Source organism: Rousettus aegyptiacus, unplaced genomic scaffold (genome assembly GCF_014176215.1).
Source record: "Rousettus aegyptiacus isolate mRouAeg1 unplaced genomic scaffold, mRouAeg1.p scaffold_m13_p_7, whole genome shotgun sequence".
Lineage (NCBI taxonomy): Eukaryota > Metazoa > Chordata > Mammalia > Chiroptera > Pteropodidae > Rousettus > Rousettus aegyptiacus.
In genome coordinates, this window is record NW_023416310.1 from 19,473,929 (window position 1) to 19,496,511 (window position 22,583).

Here is a 22,583-nt window from a genome sequence, read left to right on the forward strand (position 1 = left end):
GAAGACTCAAAATTTGTTCTGTTACTAGTTTACATATATAATTCATCATTGAATTATTATGGGCCTCATAATTCTTTTAATTATTTATTGCTGATGATTAACTTTTGTTGGTTCTCAAAATTTAGTATGTATAAAAGCATTACCTAGGGAACTTGTTTAACTGGCTTTAACTTGTTTAACCTGTTTAACTTATTTACTTGGATTTGTTTGTGTGAGGCCCCAGAATCTTAATTTAATAGGTACCTCGGGTGATTTTATAGTGGTTAATCCACAAACCGCACATGAGCCAGTACCAGGCTCTCTGGCTCCACTATGCGCACATTCACCTAAAGGCAGCCTTCTGAATTTTGGGTATAAAGACTACTGACTTGTGCCAAAGAGTAGTGTCCCCACTCCGGCAGCATAGACATCACCAGGGAGTTCACTAGAAATGAAGATATTCAGCCCCGTCCCAGACCCACTGAGTTAGAATCTGCATGTTTAGTGAGATTCTGAGGTTGGGGGCTGGTAGTGGGATGATTCACAATTACGTTTAAGTTTGAGAAGCTCCGTCCTCCTGGAAATCAATCAGCCTTCATACAATGTTTCTTTATCACTAGAGTGCCTCCAAACCCTCGAAGGAGCCCTGAAAAATCACCCCAGTTCTACGTCAGACTCACTGACCCTTCAGCAATACAAGGACAGGAAATAGCTTTTAAAAAGACCCAAAGGTGACTCAGATGCACACCACTATTTAAAAACAATTGCTCTGTTGGGTCTGTCTGGCAACTCAGAACCTTTGGGATGACAAAAATCATACCAGAGAACTTTCAAGTCTCAGTTTTGCTTTGTGGTGTGACAGCCTAAAATTCAGAGCAGACATTTTTATTACTTCGTATAGCCTTTGTTCTTTTTAGCTTTCTTGTCCTAGTTGTTACACAGGGAGAACTCAAAGAAGTCAGTGGGTTTTCATCTCTGTCCTGTGTCCTCAGGGGACAGCTGATTTATTCCCAAGTTCTCCTGCCTTTTTAATTTTCTTTTTCTTTTAAGTTGAAGGCTGTACTAGTGTAGGTCAGCAGATTCATAATTCACTCTGAGACTGGGGAAAGGACTCTGAGCTTCTCATTTTCCTCAGGAACTGAGCAGTAGTTTGTTAAAACTCCAGAGCTGTCAGCCGTCACTGTAAGTATGGTCCCCATAAATATGAAGAAATAATGAAACTTTATTAAAGGACAGCCTAGGCATGAATCTTTATTTCATTTAATAGGTCTTGTATTAAAGTAACTTTCAAGACATTCAGATGTAATTTTTAACTCAGTCACTTGTGGGGTGGACAGTTTATTGAAGGTATTTTGGTTTATAACTGAAAGGGGCTATAAATTATGGCCCCAGTTCAGATTGTCCTTAAGGACATGCCAATTGATATATTGTAGGTGAGGTCCAAACCAACTGAGAACAATCGGATCTTTGTTTGGTAGTCTGTGGCTAAATTGTCACTTGCTACTTTTCCTGAATCTAGGAAGAGGTAAAGAATGTCGAGGTCGATCACTTGAGGAATTTCTTCTAGTGGGTGAGTTCTTTAGGAATTTATCTCGCTTACTCTGTCTCCAGTCCAAATGCTAACTCAGCATGAGAAAACTCTCTTTCCTTTCATGTCAGTCAGCATAAAAATGTAGTATCAGTCACAAGAACCATGGGATGAGGTGGTTGTTCTACTACTTGAATTCAGCACCTTGGAGAAGGCCCGTCTACCTTCTGTGAGCACAGTGGGTGTGTCATATGGACCTCCTGTTTGCCCAACTACTTCAACAGTTCTCTGTTTTGAAAAGGGATCAAGCTTAAACGAAATTGCTCTTTTTATGATTAAACATTTTGGGGCCATGGAAACTATACCTATATCTTTTAAGTAATTCCTGCTTTTCCCTATCCTGTTCTGCCCTGTCACTTTCTCTCTCCAAAGTCCAACTGTATTTCGTAGTTGAGAGGACATTTATTGCAAGCTGAGGAGTTGTTAGAGGATAATACTTCTGGTAGATAATGATGTCCATTGTGCCATCTTGCCACTGAAGGGAGCCTATTTGCCTTGAAAATAATACCTAACATCTCAGTAGGCAGTTCTTTTAAGGATTTTATAACACAGATAAAAATTGTGGTCAGCCAATTAGTAAACATTTAACACACTTTTAATGTTATAGAATAAGTGAAAGAACATGCAACGTAGTGAGGGAGAAGATTTTTTTTTCTGTTGCATTAAGTTGATTGTGTGTTAGCATTTATCACAAAAAGGAAGCCTCACACATGGGTAGTTAGGAGACTGAAATGAGGTGAAGGAAGGAACAGGCATAAAGATAAGGATCCTGACTTTACAACCAGGGCAAGGGGTGGACTTGTTCCCTTAAACTTCACAATGCACTTTTCATAGGAATAAGCCTTGTGTGCTTTTTTAGTCAAATTGGAAGATAGCTAGTGATTTTTGTCCTCATGAAGAAACACTTTGATTTTTTGAAGCAGTGATTCAGCAAATTATACTCAGCAATCTTCTAGTTTTAGTCACTTGGACTGTGATTGTGCTATATTATAGTAATTTTTATCAAGGGGTGGACTGACCTGGTACAACACTTTGTAGCAACTCATTGCTGATTTACTCCTTACATGACTACCTTCTGAATAAAAGAAAAAATAGAAATGTGAGGAGGATTTTCCTATTTTCTAATTTTGGATTAAATAGTCTTTGGGGCTTATGGAGTGTGCAGCAGAGAAACAGGTCGCAGAGGTCTCTTCGTGGTTCAGCAGTGATAGGCCTGCCGCTCAGCCTCGAGGAAGCATGCCTTCTTTTTTACCTCATATTATTCTCTACAGCCATCCTGGAAAACTCCTTATCTGACAAGGGGCCCATTTTAATAAATTTACTTTCTCACAACAAGATACTTAAAGCATAACTAAGAACTAATCAAAACAGTATTCTTATTTCTGTGTTTGATTCCTGACCCCTACGTTGGGACATAAACTGTGGCTGTGTAACCCAGAATGAGTAGAAATGCCCAGGAGGAAAGGTGCAGTAGTGAAAAGGGAGGAGTTTAAAAGCTAAACACTTGATTTGACTAGTCTCCCACCTATACTTTATGCCCGGGAGACGCCCAGATCGTGATCGGAGGGGCATGTCTTTCTGATCATCACAGCATCCCCTAGTGCAGAGCACGTGTCTGCCTTATGACTTTCTGCAAAGAGGTGTTGATTAACTGATTGATTAGAAGGTCACCTGAGATATGGTAAGTGAAAACACACAGTGGAGAAACTCAGTGAACGCTCTTTGCCTTTCTCTGATCTGCTGATGTGCGGGCGGTAGAAACCTATCATTTTCTATAAATGTGCATCAGCCATGCAGGGCCTGTGCTCAGAAATATTAGATCGTTTGATAGCTGGTCATCCAAAGAGATGAAGTCCAGCAGGAGTTGTGGACGAGACAACAAGGCCAGGTTTTCTTTCTCTTTTATGTTCTCTTCATGTGATACCTTTTCAATTCCTTATCTAACTTTGATATATAATGACATTTTCTGGGGGTGGGGGGTGGGGGTGGGGAGACCTAACAGACTTTATAGGTACAAAAAATATGAAAAAGGAAGGCAGACATAATGATTAGTGTGACTCTGCTTTCTATCTTCTTATCATATTTCTTTTTATGTGCTGACAGGATTTCAGTGTTTACAAATTAAGACTGTAAAATGCTTAGCATTCTGATTCACTAAACCCACAGTAGTGGTTACAAGCTGTTCTTCTGTTGTTACTAAGCAATTATCAAAAACTTATTTAGTACACAGGGTGGTGCCAATTAGTGCATAGAATACACAAATAAAACTTGGCATCATGAAGCACTAAGCAATCTTCTGTAAAGGGGGCCGCTAATCTGGATTTCTCCATTTTGGGCACAAGAATCTTGTCTGCGATGGTCTCCCTATCAAAATATCAGAATTTCTTTAATTAGAATTTTAGGGAGGCAGAAAAACAATTAGTTGAAAGTGACCGAGTACCTTAGTTGTGAGTAAATCAAAATTGTACATAATGAACTAAGCTATCATTTATTGACAGTACTGCTGATATGTTGGGACTTGATATAAACTTCCAGTTTGTCCTCTGTAACTTGGTGAGGACTGTTAGTCCTCTTTGTCTTTTTCAAGTATTGCGGAGAGGATGGACTTTAAATTGGAATTTGCAGACATATGGGGATACTGACCCAGGTCTCATGCCTGAAACATTCTGGGTTGAACTCTTATTTCAAAGTCCTTGCTTTTATTTTCTGCTTATGCATGGGCTCAAGGTTTATTTGCTTAACTTTATGACTGTGTTACTTTCATTAACCTCTACAAAATGTTTATTGTTAATTTTTATTCAACTAAAATGGACTGTTCTTTGTCTTTTTGCATAGAGCTGTATTATACATTATCATGGTTTTAGTACCTCCAAATCCTGCAAATATCTCTCTGGAGCTTCAAACCTACGTGTTCCGTGCTTACCGGAATGTCCTATCAATCACTGAAACTCAGCATGACTAAAACAGATTATTTCCTATTCCCTCAAAACCCCACTTCCAAATTGTTTAAATCCAGACTTGGCCACTTTCTGGTGTGGGACTTGGTCAAGTCACTCATCCTTTCTGTATCTCATTTTCATCACCTATAAAAGGAGATAAAAATGACAACTATGTCATAGACTTGATGAATTAGTTAATGCATGCCTTCACATAATATACACTATGAAAATGTTAGTTGTTTTAAATATTATTTCCTTGGGGTTCTCTAACTTTGCAAATGGCACCACATTAACCCAGTAGCTAAAGCTCAAAACCTCAGCGTCATGCTCAATTCTTCCCTTACCACTCGATTGCCCATCAAAGACCAAGTCCTGTGGATAACTACTACTTACATACATCTCTTGAAAGTTCTTCTTTAACCCCAGTGACATGGCGTAATCTTATATTACTGCAGTAGCCTCCTAGCTAGAGCTTCATTGACTACAATACCTTTATTATTCCTAATCTCTGAAAGAAAGACAAAACTGTATTTTAAAAATGCAAATCTAATTGAATATCCTGCCTGTGTAAACCTTTCTGTCATCTCCACTGTCTTTAACAAGGTACACAGAGGTCTGAATAATCTGGCTTTCGCTTTCTTTAACCTCATCTCCTATCATACTCTCCCTCTTCCCTTTCTTCTGGGTCTTTACCGAGGCCGTGTCTCATTCCTGGCCTGAAGGGCTCTTCTCCTTGCCCAGCTACCCCTTTCCCCAACCCCAATGGCTACCTCCTTCTCATACTTTAGGTTTCAGCTTAGATGTCACTTCTTCCAGGCCAGCTTTTAATCTTTATTAGCCGCCTATGCATTATATATGCTTTGACTCCTTAGCATCATTATTTCTTGGAGGGACAGTCAACTACAGTGCCTTCAATCGATCCATTCTCACTGAGGGGGTGGCTTTGTGACTACTTAAAAATCTAAGCCGTAGATATTGGTTATTCTGGGTTAGATACTGTTCTCTGGGTCAGAGACCAAAGTAGCACCAACACCCCTATGGAAATTCAGGTTCTCCCAAGTGTGTCTACAAGGTAGGGAAACAAAAGGTGATGCTTAATTAGTGTAACAATGGCATTCACTACTCAAGCATCATCTTTTGTTGAGCAATTAAGATAAAATTTGCTTATTTTTTGTCTTTGACCAGCTTCTCTTAATAGCTTGCAGGGTGAGGATTAATCTTGGATCTATATGTTTAAATAGCTAAAGTCTATCAGTTATAAAAGAAAATAATATACCAGGACCTAAAAGAATTTGGTCATCAGATGAAGAAAAATGGAGTATGCCTTAAGTATTCTCTTTTTCTTTTTCTTTTCTTTCTTTCTTTTTTTTTCGAGAAACTATACAGTTGCAGGGAATTTGGAAAATATCTATATGATATGCATATTCTTATATTCTCTGGTGCTATTTTAGTGATATATACAGCTTTTGAGTTAAATGAGAATGGCTACAAAACTGCTGAAGGTTGACCTGTATTTGTGGAATGGAAATTTTCCTGGAGGTGGATGTTGATAGTCCTGATGAATTTGGAAAGGTTTTTGAACAATCTTTTAAATCTGTCAAATTCTCTATTCTGTTACTTGTCAAATGAGGGGCTTTACGTAGATGAGGATAATACACATTTTATAGATTTGTATGGCACTTTACAGTTTACTAAGTGTTTTCTGAGAATAATGTAAGGCTTCTTGCAGCTCCAAAATTCTATTATGTTATGTTTTATTGATTCTTTTGAATACTTAATGAGATTTTTAAAACTTAAAATAGATATATTGAACAATTTTGGTTTGGTAGTGATATTACCTTCCAAGCTCTTTACTTTCTTAGGGGTTACTTGGATTTTGATTATGGACTCTGTTAACGAATAGTCTGCTAATGAATAAATGATGTAGAAGTATCCATAAGATGCATTTCAAAAGAATGATCTAATTTTAATAACTTGTGAACAACCAAAGTTTTAAATAGGTGAAGATTATATAATTGTAGCACAAATTTCCCTGTATTTTTTGTTTTTGTTTTTTTTTTTTTTTAGAATTCCACAAGATGGAAGATAACTTGGTATACATAGGAATCAGCTTTCAGATTGTCATTATCATGGATAATGCAAAGATAGTTGAATTATTACATCCCAGTTACTCAATATAACTAAGTAAGTAAGTAAAAATAATGGTCATTGTCAGACCATCTAAATGCTTCAACAAATTCAAACATTTTCTCATTTCTTTAATATTAGTTTGAAATTATTACCACTTAAAATGAGCCCCTAAAGGAGCTGAAATAGTTTAATATAGATTATGCTTAAATTAAAGAGAATAACTTGGGGGAATTGGTTTTTTGTTTTGTTCTGTGTTTTGGGGAATTGGGGATAGATGTGTAGGAAGAAAAATAATTTTTCCTCCTACCCTTAGAAAGTTCTTCTGGCTGGACTAATCATTAAAATGACATAAAGGAGATTAACAGGAGAAAACCAAGTTTTAATTCATGTGCACGAGGAAATTAACATAAGCATGAAAATTCCAAAGACAGTAAGGCAAAATAAGGTATATGTCACTCTGTACTAAGGAGGTGAAGTAGTGGTCTAGTACTTCTAGGCAAAGGAAAGTAAGGCGATTTACATGAATATGAAAAGAGTTCATGGTTAGTAAACAAATGCTTGTTGGGCCATTTTGAAATAATGAGGACTTTGATTGAATGGGCCTTCCTAGGTTCTCCCTGTCAACCATACTTAGTTCATATTAAACTGTAGTTCTGTATGATGATATCTCACTTCCTGGAGCAGGTCTCCTATTTAAATTCTTTTAAGCAGTATGCAGAAGGTCACATGTTTTTTTCTGAGTCTTTATTTTCTTAAAAATAATCAGCTTAAAAATCAGTATCCCAAAGAGGCATATTTTGGAGGGGCAAACTCTGCTTTCCCTAATAGGGTAGGGAAAGAAGCTATTTAGAGGTGATTCCCATCATTTCTTGTATAGATTTTTATCTAAGACTTTCCAAGGAGAAATAGTGGTGCTCAATGCTAACACAGCTCTCTCTCTCCTGTTTAGATTTTCATACCTTTTCATGACAGTACGTAGAGGAAGAAAATGATTAAAATGACATTTATCAAACATCTATTGTGTAACAGGTACTCTGTACACAGAGAGTGAAATGACCCAGATATAGACTCTAGTCCTAGGTAGAGTAACCTTTTTTTTTTTTTTTTTTATGTGGAGATTAGGTGACCCTAAATGAATTTAAGCATGGCAGTTGTACCTCTTCTTTTTTTATACACAAATTTACATGAGGAAGAGTCTGGGACTTCATTTTTAAGAATCGAATTTGTTAAAACTCGTTGTGTGGACTGGACTGGCTCTTTTCTGGCTATCTTAAAGAAAAGTGGTTTTGAGAGGAATTTGTCATGAGAGGAATAGGAGTTTCAGTCAGGGCTGACTCTTTCATCGAGGACTTGAGGCTGAGAACTCTAGAGGGCTCATCATCTGTGAAGCAGCAGACACTGGAACCTAATCCAGCCTAGCAAACCTGGAAACTAAATTGTGACCCAGGAATGTGTCTGTGTGAAGACATGGGACTTGCTTAATAAATACATAAATTTAACTCTCAAATTCAACATGTACATGGCAGAAACTAGAAAGTCAAAATTACAATTTATTTTTTGGACCTTTCTGGATTCGCTGTCAATGAAGTTCAAAGAGCATATACCTCAAAGTGAGGTGAAAGACTTCATCTTTTGTTTTCCCTTTCAGATTTAATTCACACATGCCTCCCATAGTGTGAGTGCCTCAGCACATGGAGAGAGAACTGGTACATTGACTCTACATGATTTTTACTTGCACCCTGACATTGAGTTCTAACTTCCATGGGACTGTGGTATAAATAATTGGAGTCCAAGCTAAATTTAAAGTAGACTCCCTCTGACTAAGCAGAGTAGTGGCAAGCTATTAACCTAAGGTTCTACTGTGACCTGGGCAAATTGGCAGGGACCTGTAATAGAAGTCAGTCCACCATGATGGGACAACAAAAGACACCTAGATCATGTGAACTGATCACTCTGTTAAGTGTGGGGTACTTTGATTTCAGCAAGAAGTGACTCTGGCCTCAGGAATAGTATGAGCAAGACACTGACATGAGCATGGACTAGGGGCTGTGTTTCTGCTTCATCTCTACAGGAAGCTGGTCATGTTTGACCCAATGAGCTCTGGTGGTAAAATCAATAAGTCATCATACAAGGATGGTGAAGCTTTGGGAGCCTAAGTGATGTTGCTTTGTAATCCTCTTTCCAGCATCTGCTCCTTTCATTCCCTCTTTTGATTAAAACCCAAGAAGCTAACTCTTTATCTTGGTAACTTGAAAGCAAAAAATGGGTTTTGAAAAATTATTCATGTTTCTAAAAGAATACTCTGAAGACAGCAGTAATATAATTTTCTATCAATATGAACAGGTTAGGGCAAAAGGGAAAATTTGTTTTCCTATCTCATAATTCTGGTTCAAGCAACATAGAATGCTTAGTGAAGATAAATATTTTAGTCCCTTTAATTATTTTTTCCTGTGCAATGAAAAAAAACCTCATAGATGAATTACGTAGTCATGTCAGTAAATATTTATAAAGTTCCACTCAGCCGCATTTTATAAAGACTTCCAAATATCATTCGTTCCATAATTCTTAAATTTTGTACAATTTTACCAAATGAGGAAAATAGCCTTTTTTATAACATTTATAAATGACCATTTTGTTGGAATGTATTCCTAGAAATCAGTAATGCTGTGAAACATATTTTCTCTCATACACTATTAGAGTAGGAAATCACATTTCTTATCCAGATTTAGTAATCTATAAATCATACCTATGACCCAAACACACCATAAAAGCAGGGATAACTAGCCATCAATGTAAATATTTAATAATTGAATTTTCTTCTTGGAAAAAAATAGATTATTATATGTATACTAGAACCAACAATATATTTTCATTTCATAGCTCTAGAATTGTCAAACAATTGCAATTTCCTAGGGTTTAATTCGTTATACATAATATATGTGAAATTCACAAAAAGAAAACTTAGATTATAAATTTGGCCAGCATCAATATATTAGCTCAATGTGTTTTTAAACTTTTCTTTAATGATAACATTGCTTCTCTGATTTGGAAAGGCTCTTTTTAGGATAATTTGGATTACAGTCCTGGGAAATTTACATTAATTATGTTTCTGATATTTTATGTACAAAATACCTGGGATATAATTACTATTGTGGATGAAGTTTTGATGATTCTTTTATTGACAGCAATACATTTGAAAGTAAGGGTTAGGAAAAATAAGACTTAAAAAAGTTCACAGAGATATGGCAATATAAATATTTATTAGAGCATTATTTATTATAATGAAAAATATAAAAACATAAATGCCAAAATGAAAAGATTAGTTAATAGCTTGTACAGTACAAGGAAAATTACAATACGACATCATTTTAAAATGATGTAGAAGAATGTTTATTAACAATGGAAAAATCAATATAAACATATATTGTTAAATGAAAAGTGTAGATTGCAAAGTAACAGTATAAAAATACACATTAAAACACACAGGTCATATAATAGGAAGGTTAATTAGCAATAGAATTGCTAGTAAGAGTTTTTCTGATTGTGTTATTTTAGTTTTCTTCTTTTGCTAGTTATTTGTTAATTGCTAAAGAATATCTTTTATCCTTATAAGAAAAAACAAGAAAATGTAGGACTTCTTTATTGCTACTTCCAGAGAGTTTTTTTTTTTAGGTGAGGCAATTCTTGGTTGACCTCACAGATTGCAAGGACCTTATCAGCTTACAATCCCTTATTTTTTAATTTTTTACGACTACAGCATCTGGTCTTCCTAGGTGGTCTCCCATCCTAGTACTAACCAGGCCCGACCCTGCTTAGCTTCTGAGATCAGTGGGATCAGGCTTGTTCAGGGTGGCATGGCTGTAGACTCCAGAGACTTTTTGTTACTTATTTTAAATTATACCATTGTGAACTCCTTGTATATGTAACTTTACATTCTTGAGGACATATTTTTTATGGGATGAGTTCCTGAAAGTTGAGTTGATGGAATAAAGTATATAAAATGTAATTTTTGTAGATTCGAACCAAAAGATTACAGCTAATATAATGTAAGGGAAATAATACGAGAATGGGATTTATAGAAGCACAAATACTAATATTCAATGAATATATAAAAAGCAAGGCAAATTAAAGTAACATGATTTTCCACTTATCAGATTTGTTAAAATTAATGAATTTGATATATTAAGTTTTGGTAAGGGCATGGGGAAACAAGTGCTCGTGTGTACAGTTGGAGGGAATATAAATTGGTACAGTGTATTATTTTTTAAATTAAGGAAATTAATAGACCTGATCTTTCCCCTTAGTACCTCAGTTTCTTCAAAACCACAGTGGCTTTAGTTTTTAACCTATTAAAGAACCCTCTCCTTATCTTCAAAATAGACAAGACTCTTGGGTGCTACTTTTATTTTCCACAGCCATTTTCCTTTCTCAAGGCACTCAACTGACTCTACAAGGAAGGTCTATATTCTGCTTGTTTGCTAAAGAACCCTAGAATATGGCATATGCTTTTACGTGCCAGTTTTACTGTGTGATGACCTTAATATATCAGAGACTTACATAACAAACCTCATGTGTCCGTGGGTCAGCTGGAGAGGTTATTTCAGTCTGTACTTCGGGTTACATTCTTTTGCATGTGTTTTTCATCCTTATCGGACCTGGATACGTGGGACACATTAATCTCATAATTAATGATGGGAAGGCAGAGGCAAGGGGGCAAGCCACGTGATGCATGCAGACTTCAACGTCTGCTTCCATCATGTCCACTGACATTCCATTGGCTAAAGCAGAAGACACTGCCAAGCCAAAAGTCACTGGGGTGAGAATTATACTCAACCAACTCTAGTAGAAGGTGCCACAAAGTCATACGGAAAGGGCATGACCTGTGTACTTCTACACCACACATGTCTATTTTAATAGCATGAATGGTAGGAAAGCATTTGCTATGTTGTAGAAGAATAACTTGCTTTCAGAATTCCCTAGCACATTTTGGGGCTATACTGGTTATATTACTGAGGTGGATAAAATTATCTTTCATGTGAAATTTTTGTTTGTTAATGGTCAAAATAATGAACATATCCAACTTTGTATACTTCTGTATATTTTGCCAGTCACTTTCCTGTATGTTCTTTTCTGTTTGAGTCTCACGATCACTCTGAGTATTATTATTTTGGGTACACTGAATAGTTAAATGACTTGGTGGAATTCAAGAGTTGAAATCTTTAGCGTTCCATAGAATACCATGAAATAACTCTAGCATGTGACTTTTTAAAATGTCCTTCCCAAGGTCACAGACTTAGTATGTGGCAAAACCAATCTTGGAATACCCATGTTCTGTTGCCTTCTGATTCTGCCAATGGACATCTTCTGTAACCAGTGGCCAAATAATGGTCTCGTTTTCTTCCAAAAGCCTCTTCTATAACCACATTAAAAAGAAATTAGCCTAAAGGTGTAATCAGGTTAAGTCCTGACTTTACGACAGAAGGAGCTTGTTTAGATGGCCAGGCTTCATGGCTAAGGGAATTCAGGCACTAGGTACATTTTCTCTGAGAATGGCAATGAATAAATATTTACCCCAAATTTGGCCTGGGCCATTACCTGTCTGTTTCATCGCTTTTGTCATTATCTTGTAGTATTTTCTTCTCTATTAATGCAGAACAAATAAAAATTCGAAAGCCTCAGTTATAGTCTCACGTAGGGGCAAAAATGGTTATGCCATATAGAGTTATTACATTTGGCCTATTCTAGCTAAGACCGTAGATTAGGCTAAGTTTATTCATTCATTAGTGTAGCAAGTGACTGGATTTGTGAACTGACATGGATCATGAAAGTTCAGTGAGAAGGCTGTTTCTATTTAAATTATTTTAGAAGGGGATTAATTTGAATAAGCCTGACCCAAGCCTTATAGCTAGAAAGAAAGTTTCTATTTACTAATAATTTGGGGATTTCTGTTTTTAATAATGAAATTTGGACTATGATATAAAAAGGAAAAATGATCTCCTTTATGTCAATCCCTCACAAACTACATGTAAGCAGACATTGCTATTTTAATTCTGTCCAGGAGAAACTTAATTTTTCCTACCTCCTTTAACAAAGAACATTGGAATATAATAGCAGAGGTAGTTCTTTCTTGTTTCACTTAATAACTACTGCACCTTTGAAACCAAAGAAAATCAAATGTTAAAGCTTTTCTAAAATTCATCTTTTATTATTGAACAAAAATAGGGATAAAAGATAATTCTGATGTTATTAGTGAAAGAAAATTTTTAGGAAAGAGAGCCTCTAAAAGTGAAGATGAAGGAGCTTTTGTGCTTACCTAAAACTCATCCAAAATAAAAGAAAAAATAAGGTTTTATTTAGGGTAGGAACATTATAATCTTCCATATGTAACTATTTTAAGTTTTCAGGAACTGGAAAAATTATTAAACTCACTGTAACACCATTGTCTTCATATTGCCCAAAGGATTTCCCAAATGATAGTGAACTAAAATGTGCCTATCTCCAAGTAATCTCCTGTTTAAACAAGGGCACTATGAATTTTCAGGAAATTACTAATTTCTATCTTTGAGCTCGAACAACAACAATGGGAAAAGCCAGGTTAAAAAAAAAAAAAGAAAAGAAAACAAAAGAAACCAAAAAAACCACTTATCCCTAAGAGCAAAGGAAATGTCTAATTAAGATATCACTCCCATTATTGGAGACCCTCAGAAACTCATTTTGCTGCTAAATACTCACTTTTCCTTCACAAATAGTTTTAAAAGCCCTATATAAGATGTATGAAGTCATCCTTAGAAATGACTGTATGCTCAAGAAAATTAGAAGCACGCTGCAGTCATAATAGATGAGGGAAGCTTCGTGAAGGGCACAAAAGCAGCTCAGCAGGAAGTAGACACTTGAAAACAGCAATTTAGAGTTTACAGGCATAGATTGAGGCTTTTAAGAGGTACTTCCATGCTTGGTGTGCTGTTAATCCTTTATTAGGCCATGAAAATGCATTCACTGAAGAAGCAATTTCCCTAGTTAAGCAAATATAATTTTTCCCCCTCACCAGGGCAGTTAAATAGGCAATTTTTCCCATGTAAATATTAGAGAGCAACTAACTGGTCTTTTATGAAGGACATTTGATGGCACAGTTTGTTTGTTTGTTTGTTTGTTTGTTTGTTTATTTGGTCTAGCTGCAGATGTATCAACTCAGCACAATAGTATTGAGGAGAATTAAGAGGAAAGGTCTTAGGCAAGAGCATGAAGAGGGACAAGAAATGAGAAAGAAAGAAAAAGTAATGGGGAGGGTGCAGGAGCTGGACAGTGGCTCTGAGGAATGTTTTTCAAGAGCATAGGCAGCCATGAGAATAGAGAAAGAAAAGGGCCAGATGAGGTCCTGGTTAGCAGAGGAGAAGCCACTTGGTAGTTACCATTATTGTGTTGCAGGACAACTTTGGATGCCTGAGAGTGGCTAGATGGCTCAATGGCCAGACCCTACACCCTTGGTAGCTTCTGTGATCAATCTAGAAGTCTGAAAGGATAAGAATGGGTTTTGAAGATTCCTTTCTCAATCACAATATTCAGCTTTGACTTGGTCTTCCCAAAACACTCACTTCTGAATATTCTACCTCTGACTATCTCCAAGGGACCTCTACCTGTAATCCAATGTCACTATTCTCATTTGACCCTCTGGAATTTTTCTGAGATTATAGGCAATGCTGAAATCATGGGAAATACTTAAGATAGGAGTACCTAGCAAACTATTGGCACTGTCTTCTGTTTTTTCCTGCCCTTCTACTAATATCTTCTTGACCCTATTTTTCTTGGCTGTTGACATTACCTCTTACTACTTTGCCTAGCCTCTTAATGGTCATTTCTCCATTTTTCCATGTCAAAACCCAATTCATTTTTTGAAATCCAGTTCAAATTCTACCACTTTCTTGTTCTGTCAGCCAGAATTAATAGTTGTCTTCTGTGTATTCATATAACAATTGGTACCTTTATTTTGGAATGCGATACTTTATTCCTTGAATTAGTTTTCTTTGTACTGATATTGTCTGTCCCACTGGACTACAAACTTCTTAAGAGCAAAGGTCATACTGTGTTCATTGCTATAGGCTTCATAATATTCAGCACAATGAAACATACAGTATATATTCTACCTTTTGAATACCTAATAAATAACCTAAAATATGGTTCCTTTCTGAGGAGTATTTGCATTTTAATGGGACTTTTTTTTTTTAAGTTGCAATACTTTTATAACCTAAAGGGATTAGTTCCAAGGAAACTTCTAGCAGGTAGGAGATACATTCTGGTAGGAACCTTGTCTACTGCTCTCTGAACCCTACCAGCCTTCTTTTCCCGATAATCCTGGCTCTAGTGATGATGCATAATATATTTTGAACATCAACATTATTTTGCAAAGAATTCTTTTTGATTCATTCAGTTTAACTAATTGGAATCATGTGACTTTGTCCGTGTTCAGGCTCCCTGAATGATCAATCAGCCACATAGTAGTTCCAAGTACCAAGAGGTATTAATGGTGATCAGAAGAACCAGTGTGTAAACCGACTCTACCTCAACTAGCTGTGAGACTTGGGAGTTGGTTACTTTCCATTTATTCATGTATTTAAATAGTATTTATTGAGCTCCCACTAAATGCTAGGCACTGAGTTAGGGCTTTGAGATGTAATAGAAAATGGGAAGGCATGGCTTTTTCTATCTAGAACTATTGTAGTAGAATAATGAACTTAGATAGGTGGATATAAGAAATTATACAAATGATTTAAATATTTTAAATATTTTAATCTTAGAAAAATGGTGATCTTTGTCACCTGAGGATAAATTTTAATGTCTATACTATTCATCATTGTTCATCCCTCCCTATAGTTCTGAAGCATTCAGTAAATTTATGCATTTTATATTCCTTTTGGAAAAATCTAACATTTATTGAGCATTTTTATATTTCAAATATCATAGTAGGTTGAATGATGGCCCCCAAAAGATGTGTTCTTGTTGCAGAACTTGTGAATATGACCTTATTTTGATATAAGATCTTTACAGATGTAATGAAGTTAAAGATCTCAAGATGAGATCATCCTGGGTTATGTAATCACAAGTAATATAATCACAAATATCCTCATAAGAGACAAGAAAAGATAGAGTGGAAGACCATGTGAAGACAAAGGAAGAAATTGGAGTGATGCAATCACAAACCAAGGAACACCTGAAGCCACTAGAAGGTGGAAGGCCAAGTCTCTACAGTGGGTACAGCCTGGCTGGGACCTTGGTTTTGGACTTCTGGCCTTCAGAACTGTGAGAGAATACATTTCTGTTGCCTAAGTCACCCAGTGTGGCTGCCCTAGGTATCTGATATAGGTCCCTTCATAGATGCTTTAAATACACTATTATATTTAATCCTGCCTTGACACTTTCTGGATGAAATTAGTTTTAAAATTGCAAGAAGGATAAAAGCCCTGAGAAGTTAAGGGATTGACCATGTTCTCATGCATAGTAAATGCTGGAGACTTGATTTAAACTCATTTCTGGCTGACTCCAAAGCCCATACCCTCTGTGCCATACTAGACTCATTCACATTAGGGCAGGGATGGATAATAAACTCAGATGAACTATCTTGTTCATAATGCAAATTTTCATCAATCCTGTTTTATGGGGTCTACCATACATAAATGTATTCTAGACACCAAACATTTAGGTTAAGGCAGGGCTCAGAGTTTGTTCTTTGTACTGTGTTTCTCTATTTTACTTATTCAATTTCATCTCAGAGTTTTTTTTTTTTCAATAAAAGTTATGTTTTATTCATTGATTTTTTAAAAATAATTTTTCAGGCACAATTTCCATTTCTCCTTCCCCTTCCAAATGAAGTTTGTAGTAATACAAATGTCCTATCATATACAGATAACATAGTCTTTGCTGTAATTTATGCTTCAGTCTTGCTGCTAATGCGTAATATTATATATTTTTCTTGAATGCTAAAATGGCATGTTCTTGGTGACTATATACTAATATATTCTTGATTCAAAAAATTTTTTTCTATTGAGCTGGGTGCTTGTATTTTTCAAAACATTGAAAGCATAGTAGATCATATAATATTTCCTACCAGGAATATGAAATTCTTTGAGGTTTTAAAAATTATAAATTAAAGGTGTTATACTTTAAATAAATACTTACATTGGGGATTAGTGTCTACTAGAAACTAATTTATTTTATTTCTGAGAAGGCACTTATAGGAAAATTTAATGAGGAAAGAATGCATTGTATTTAAAGTAGCTGGTTGTCATTGATCTCTGATCTTGTCTTTAAAAGATTTCATCCAGCAGAGAATTATTTGTAGTATCTGAAATTGTGCGGTCTTACCATAATTTATCCAAGGTTTAAAATCATTCTATTAGCCTGGCACTTATTGACAATGTCCTTTGCTGATTATTTCCTAGTTCAGATTCTTTTTTTTAACTTTCTCTAATTCATAAAGCTGCTTACCATAGCACTGGGGATTTTTATTGAAGAAGTAACTTTTGATTAAGTTAAATGGAGGGAAAGAGAATTTCTAACATACTTATATTGCTTACAGAGGCATAAATAAATTGTGGGTTAAGAGATTTCAATGACTTCTTAAAAAAATCAATGATCAAGAAGAGTAAGCTTGAAGAAGACACAGTTACAATGTAAAAGACATTTTAAAGAAAGAAAGAAAAACAATTATCAAAGTATGGCATAATTTGTGATTTGATTTTTCAGGGATAGGTATGAGTTTACTAATGAGCTGTTTATTTTTCCAGGTCTTACTTATAGCCATCAATTAAAATGAGTTGAAAGGCCATAGATTTTGAGAGACAAAGAGGAATCTTGAGATCATTTAGACCTACCCAAGCCACACTGGCTGGTCTCTTCTCTGGCTCTTCTCATCTGTAAAGTTTTGGTGTTAGTGATTGTGGTTGTTTTAGATTCCTTGGAAAGTGCTTCATGCAAAGGAATGAAAAGAGAAAACGGTGCAATTGTGGGAAAAAAAAAAAACTTTTCTAGCAATCATTCTTTTGGTTCCTAATCACTTAGCAATCCATAAAGCCCTTGGATTCTGACTCCCATTAGATTTACATAAATTCCCTGGGAAGTCGAATGCCATTTTTATGGCGTCTACTGAAGATATGGAATTGGGAGCAATTTGCCCTGTGGGAAAGAATATTTTATCATTGATATTGTTTAGAATTGTGGACACATGGTGATCTAAAAAAGCAAACCAGTTTTAGCTGATTTTATTATGGTATTTTTATTCTCTAAAGTCAATGCACTCATTGTTGGTATGATACTGGTAATGAGTTATATAAACATAGAGGAGAGATATATCATATCAAATCTTTTTAAATGGCATATTTATTTAAAGCTGGTGACTTGAGCATATTATATCTATAACATATTTCGGTGTATGATGATTACATTTGTGTGTGTATGTTTTAGGGGTTGCTCAAATAATCATTCAGATTTGTAAGACCACCAGACACCACATTTGGCACCAGTCCAATAAAAAGGATATAGGAAAGGAACCATATCTTGCACAGTTAGACATTTTTCTTCTGTAGACGTCTTTGCAGCATTTCAGCCAGCCAGGTGTTATCTTCTCCCAGGTGATAGATAGCTCAGGTATAAGATAAAATTCATGTCAGATAACTGCCAGAGCCTCTCTTACTTAGAGGTCTCATGTTCCACAAGAGCCAAAACAACTTGTATTATCTCCATAGGCATTACTTCCAGTGGGGATTAAAGAGCCTTGCCTGAACATAAGAGTCACTATGCTCAGGGAAGCCTAAATCATGTGTTCGCATGAAATGTCCCCATCAGGAATGATCATTTCCTTGTAGTTCCTCCCCATCCAGATGAAGTCTCCAATCAGGGACTATTTTTACCTTAATCAGTATTGCCTGGTAACAGAGTTAACGTTTACCTTTATCTTGTCATTTGAGAAATGAAAAGCCAGAGAGTTAAGTAAAGGTCAAATTCTCATGTAGCAGAGGAAGGAATTTTGTTAAATGCTGCCCACATTGGGTCAGAGAGTCAAATTTGGCCACTCATAAGTCAAAGATCAGACCTTATTAAAAAAATTTATTTTCTCAACTGAGTCTTTGCCTTTCATTAGACTCAGCGTAGAGATGGTAGGTAAAAAAAATGTATTTTTATTTATTTATTTATTTATTTATTTATTATATTCATTTTCTCATCCTCCAACCTTATTTTTGGACATACATGATTAATTTTATTCTCAGTGCTTCTCAAATAATATATGTAACAAAATAATATTTTCCTTTTAGTGAGTAAACTATATACTTTTTAGAATGTATCAAAATGGCTAATTGGGGGTTGTGTTTTTCCTTTCATAACTATCGTAAGAGTTGAGCTATGATTATCAAAATATTACATTAGTCCTTAATACAGAACTCTAAAATGAATGTGCAGATGTGCGATGCTGTAAATATATTTGCCTGGTCTAGGAATATTTACACTTGCATATGGATTTGCTAAAATGATAATGCTTCTTATAAATATTTTTGAGGCAAACATTTTATATCAGGCTGTTAAAGGAGCAAAGAGTTTATGAAATACTTTCATTGATTTTCCTTTCTACTAGAAGTAGAAAGTCTTACATTCCTTTCATTTTCAAGTGAGTGTAACCTTGGGATTCGTGGACTTGAGAGGAGCATGTAAACACAGTGCTGTGATCCTCCCAGGATATCCAGCACTCATCAAACACCTGTTATTGGAGCTCTGTGCCCAGTTTGACACCATAATTCTAAAGGTTTAAGAAATTTAGACATGAGAACTACTAAGAACATTAAAATATTATGGTAGACAAAGATATTAGGATAGGGATTATTTAATCTGAGAGAAAAAGTAAAAAGGTGACCAACCTAATATGTACATATCTAAACATTTCTAATTTTCATAATTTACTAAAATTTATAATGAAATGTCCCGTGTTCTCTCTCTGGAGAATTATCTCTGTGTTCTTTATATCAAAATCAGACCTAGTGTACTTTTTCTGGAAGTAAAGTAAGTAGTTCTAAAATTAATCCGTTATGCTTACTGAATCATGTCCTCTTGTAGGGTGAACTGTGCATGCCACACTTGTATTGAAAAATGACATTTAATGGAAACATTTAAATTCAAAATAGAATGGAAATGTTATTTTCCTAATGGGTTTATCTCTACTACCAATGATTAAGTATGTTATAAGACAGCATATATTTGTGAAGACATGACAAAACTGGTGTGAAATACATGGCATCAAGAAGCATCTTCAGAAGGTCTGTTCTTCAAACTGACCTCTTCCCTCTCTGAGAATGAGTAACTAAGGGCTTAGTGAGAGCTCTTTCTGCTCTATACAAGATCATTTCCCTTCTATATATAAAATTTAATAGGTAGTTATGTAATTTATGCTTATAAGATACTATCTAAAAAACTATGATATGAAATAAAACATATCATTGAGATCTGGAGTGGATGTCAAAACCCACCAGTAATTTGATGTTATAAATTGTATTTGTAGGGATTGATAATACTGTCTCCATTACTCATGTGGAAAATACTCCATTTGTATAGGATATGAGAGTTTGCTAAAATCCTTTATCCGATTAATTCCTTCTTCTATGGCCAATCTGATTCTTGAACACTTCCCTGTATGTATTTAATTATGTGATAATTCAACTAACATACATTGATTACCTATTTACTATGTGTGAGATGTTATGTTAATCACTTGGTAGTTTGGGGGATGGGAAGAGGATACATATTTGCCATGCCCTCACTCCCAGGAATTTTTTATCTACTTTCATTTGTGTGCATATGTGTATATATACACATACATATGCATATATGTGTGTGTGCATGTGCATTTTGTCATTTAGAATAAAATGAGAGAGAGAAAAAATAAATAAGGGAAATGAATGAAATAAAATTCAAACCAATGTAAATTGCTATGGCTGAAAGATGGAGAAAATATTCTAAGAAGTGGACAATATTATTGAACAAATTCTCTGATGATATAATTGTGGCCAGATGAAGAAAGATTAACTATATTACATAATAATTAAATGGATTAATTTCTTCATGATTTAAAAGACCCAAAGAGAGAGGGTCATAGAGCATTCTGGCCAGAGGAAGGAATTTCCTAAACTGACACATGGCTTTGTCTTTAACTCTGAGCTTTTCAACATTTCTAAGAAGTAATTAGAAAAAGATCTAGAGTTGTTTGCAGATGGCTCAGAGAGATGAGAAAAAGTGACGATAAACAAAACACTTAGATTTCAACTTGTTACAGTAGACCCTTGTCATTATTCATATTTTAGCTCGAATACTGCTTCAGACAGGACATCACTGACTCCCAATCCAAATGACACCTCCTCTATCACTATCTATTGTATTGCCATATTATTTTGTTTTATCTTCTTTGTAGTTACATTATCTTATATTTTTGCTTGTTTATTTGTATATATTTTAGCACCCCAAATTAAGATAGAAATTACATAAAAAGAGTAATTTTGTCAGTGATGTTCCCCACTGTGTTTCCAAGTGCCTAAGAGGTTTCCAATAAATATTTGCAGAAAGAATAAATATGAATGAATAAATGTATCTATAATAAAATATTGAAATTATATGAAGATAACTTTAGGTCAAGTTCATATACAAAGTTGAGGAAAGTTATGTTGATGTTCTTTCAGTTGACAGGTCTTAATCTAGGACTTTCTGTAGAGGAACAAAATCCAAAGAACAGTCTTATGATTTTAATTGATCTGAAGCTTTAAAATAACCAATGGTTACTAGAATGTGATTGCAATCTTGAGCAGCCTGAATTAAACTATTCTATTGTGGATGAGGGAGATAATAGCCTCATGTTTTATACTAATCATAAATTTTATTAGGAATTGTGTTTAAATTAGGTCATTTAAACTATACTGTGTTTAGAATATCCCTATAAGGATGATGAGCAATCTAGAAATCATTTAATTTTGGAGATGTTTGAGGAGATTAACCTAAAGAATTAGAAGTTAGATTTCAAGGCAATCACTGCTGCTGAAAAGTGACAGGGGAATCCTGGTAAGGAGAGATAAAGGAGAAGCTCCAAGTTTTGTTAATGAACTTTGTCCAAGTCTCTGGCTTACCCCTGAAATATGCATGCAAAGGGTAGAGTTCAAATAGGTCAGCTAAGGACAAAATATCTGAACTAGATTTGAGATACTAACCAAGAAAGAGTTTGCAATTTGAGTTTAGCCAAGCAAACTACTAAAAAAAAAAAAAAAAAAAAAAAAACTATCAACACACAGACACGCATGCATGCACACATACACACACGCATGCATGCATGCATGCAACTCTTTTCAGATGAATACAACAGAATCTGGTGTCTCTGTAATGGACAACCTGAAACCAATAGACCAACTCTGAAATATTCTAAATGTTCCAAAAGTAAACAACTATTTTAAAGTAGCTATGATCATTTTACTCAAAAACCTAATGGAAAGCATGCTCACATATGGTAAAAAAAAAAAAAAAAAAATAGGATGTCTAAGTTGAGAAGTAGAAACTATTACAAAACTAGAAATTTTAGAACTAAAAAAATATTATATACTCAATAATGAAACAATAGTATACTTTAATAATTTTTAGTTTCTTTTTACTTCACTGTCGGGAGTTTTGCTGACATTTTAATTTTATTTGGCTCAGTATTTGATGAGTGTACAAATCTAGTCTTAGGATATTCAAAGTTTTTGAATGGCTCAATATGCTATGCAAGTGATAATGAAGACAGTGAATTAGTACCTGGACAATCTCTCTTAATTACAGTTTTTTATGTATCTTATTGACTGTGATAGATAGTATAATTATCTACCACAAAGAGAAGCAGAGCCCTTCTTTTCCTCTGTAAATCCTAATTTCAATAATGGTTATGCTTTAATAAA

General features: G+C 35.0%; 1 pseudogene; it reads right to left on the bottom strand.

The window, feature by feature from the left end:
* Positions 1 to 10,384: 10,384 nt before the first annotated feature.
* LOC118605814 lies at positions 10,385 to 10,502 on the bottom strand (annotated as a pseudogene).
* Between the last annotated feature and the right edge of the window lie 12,081 nt (positions 10,503 to 22,583).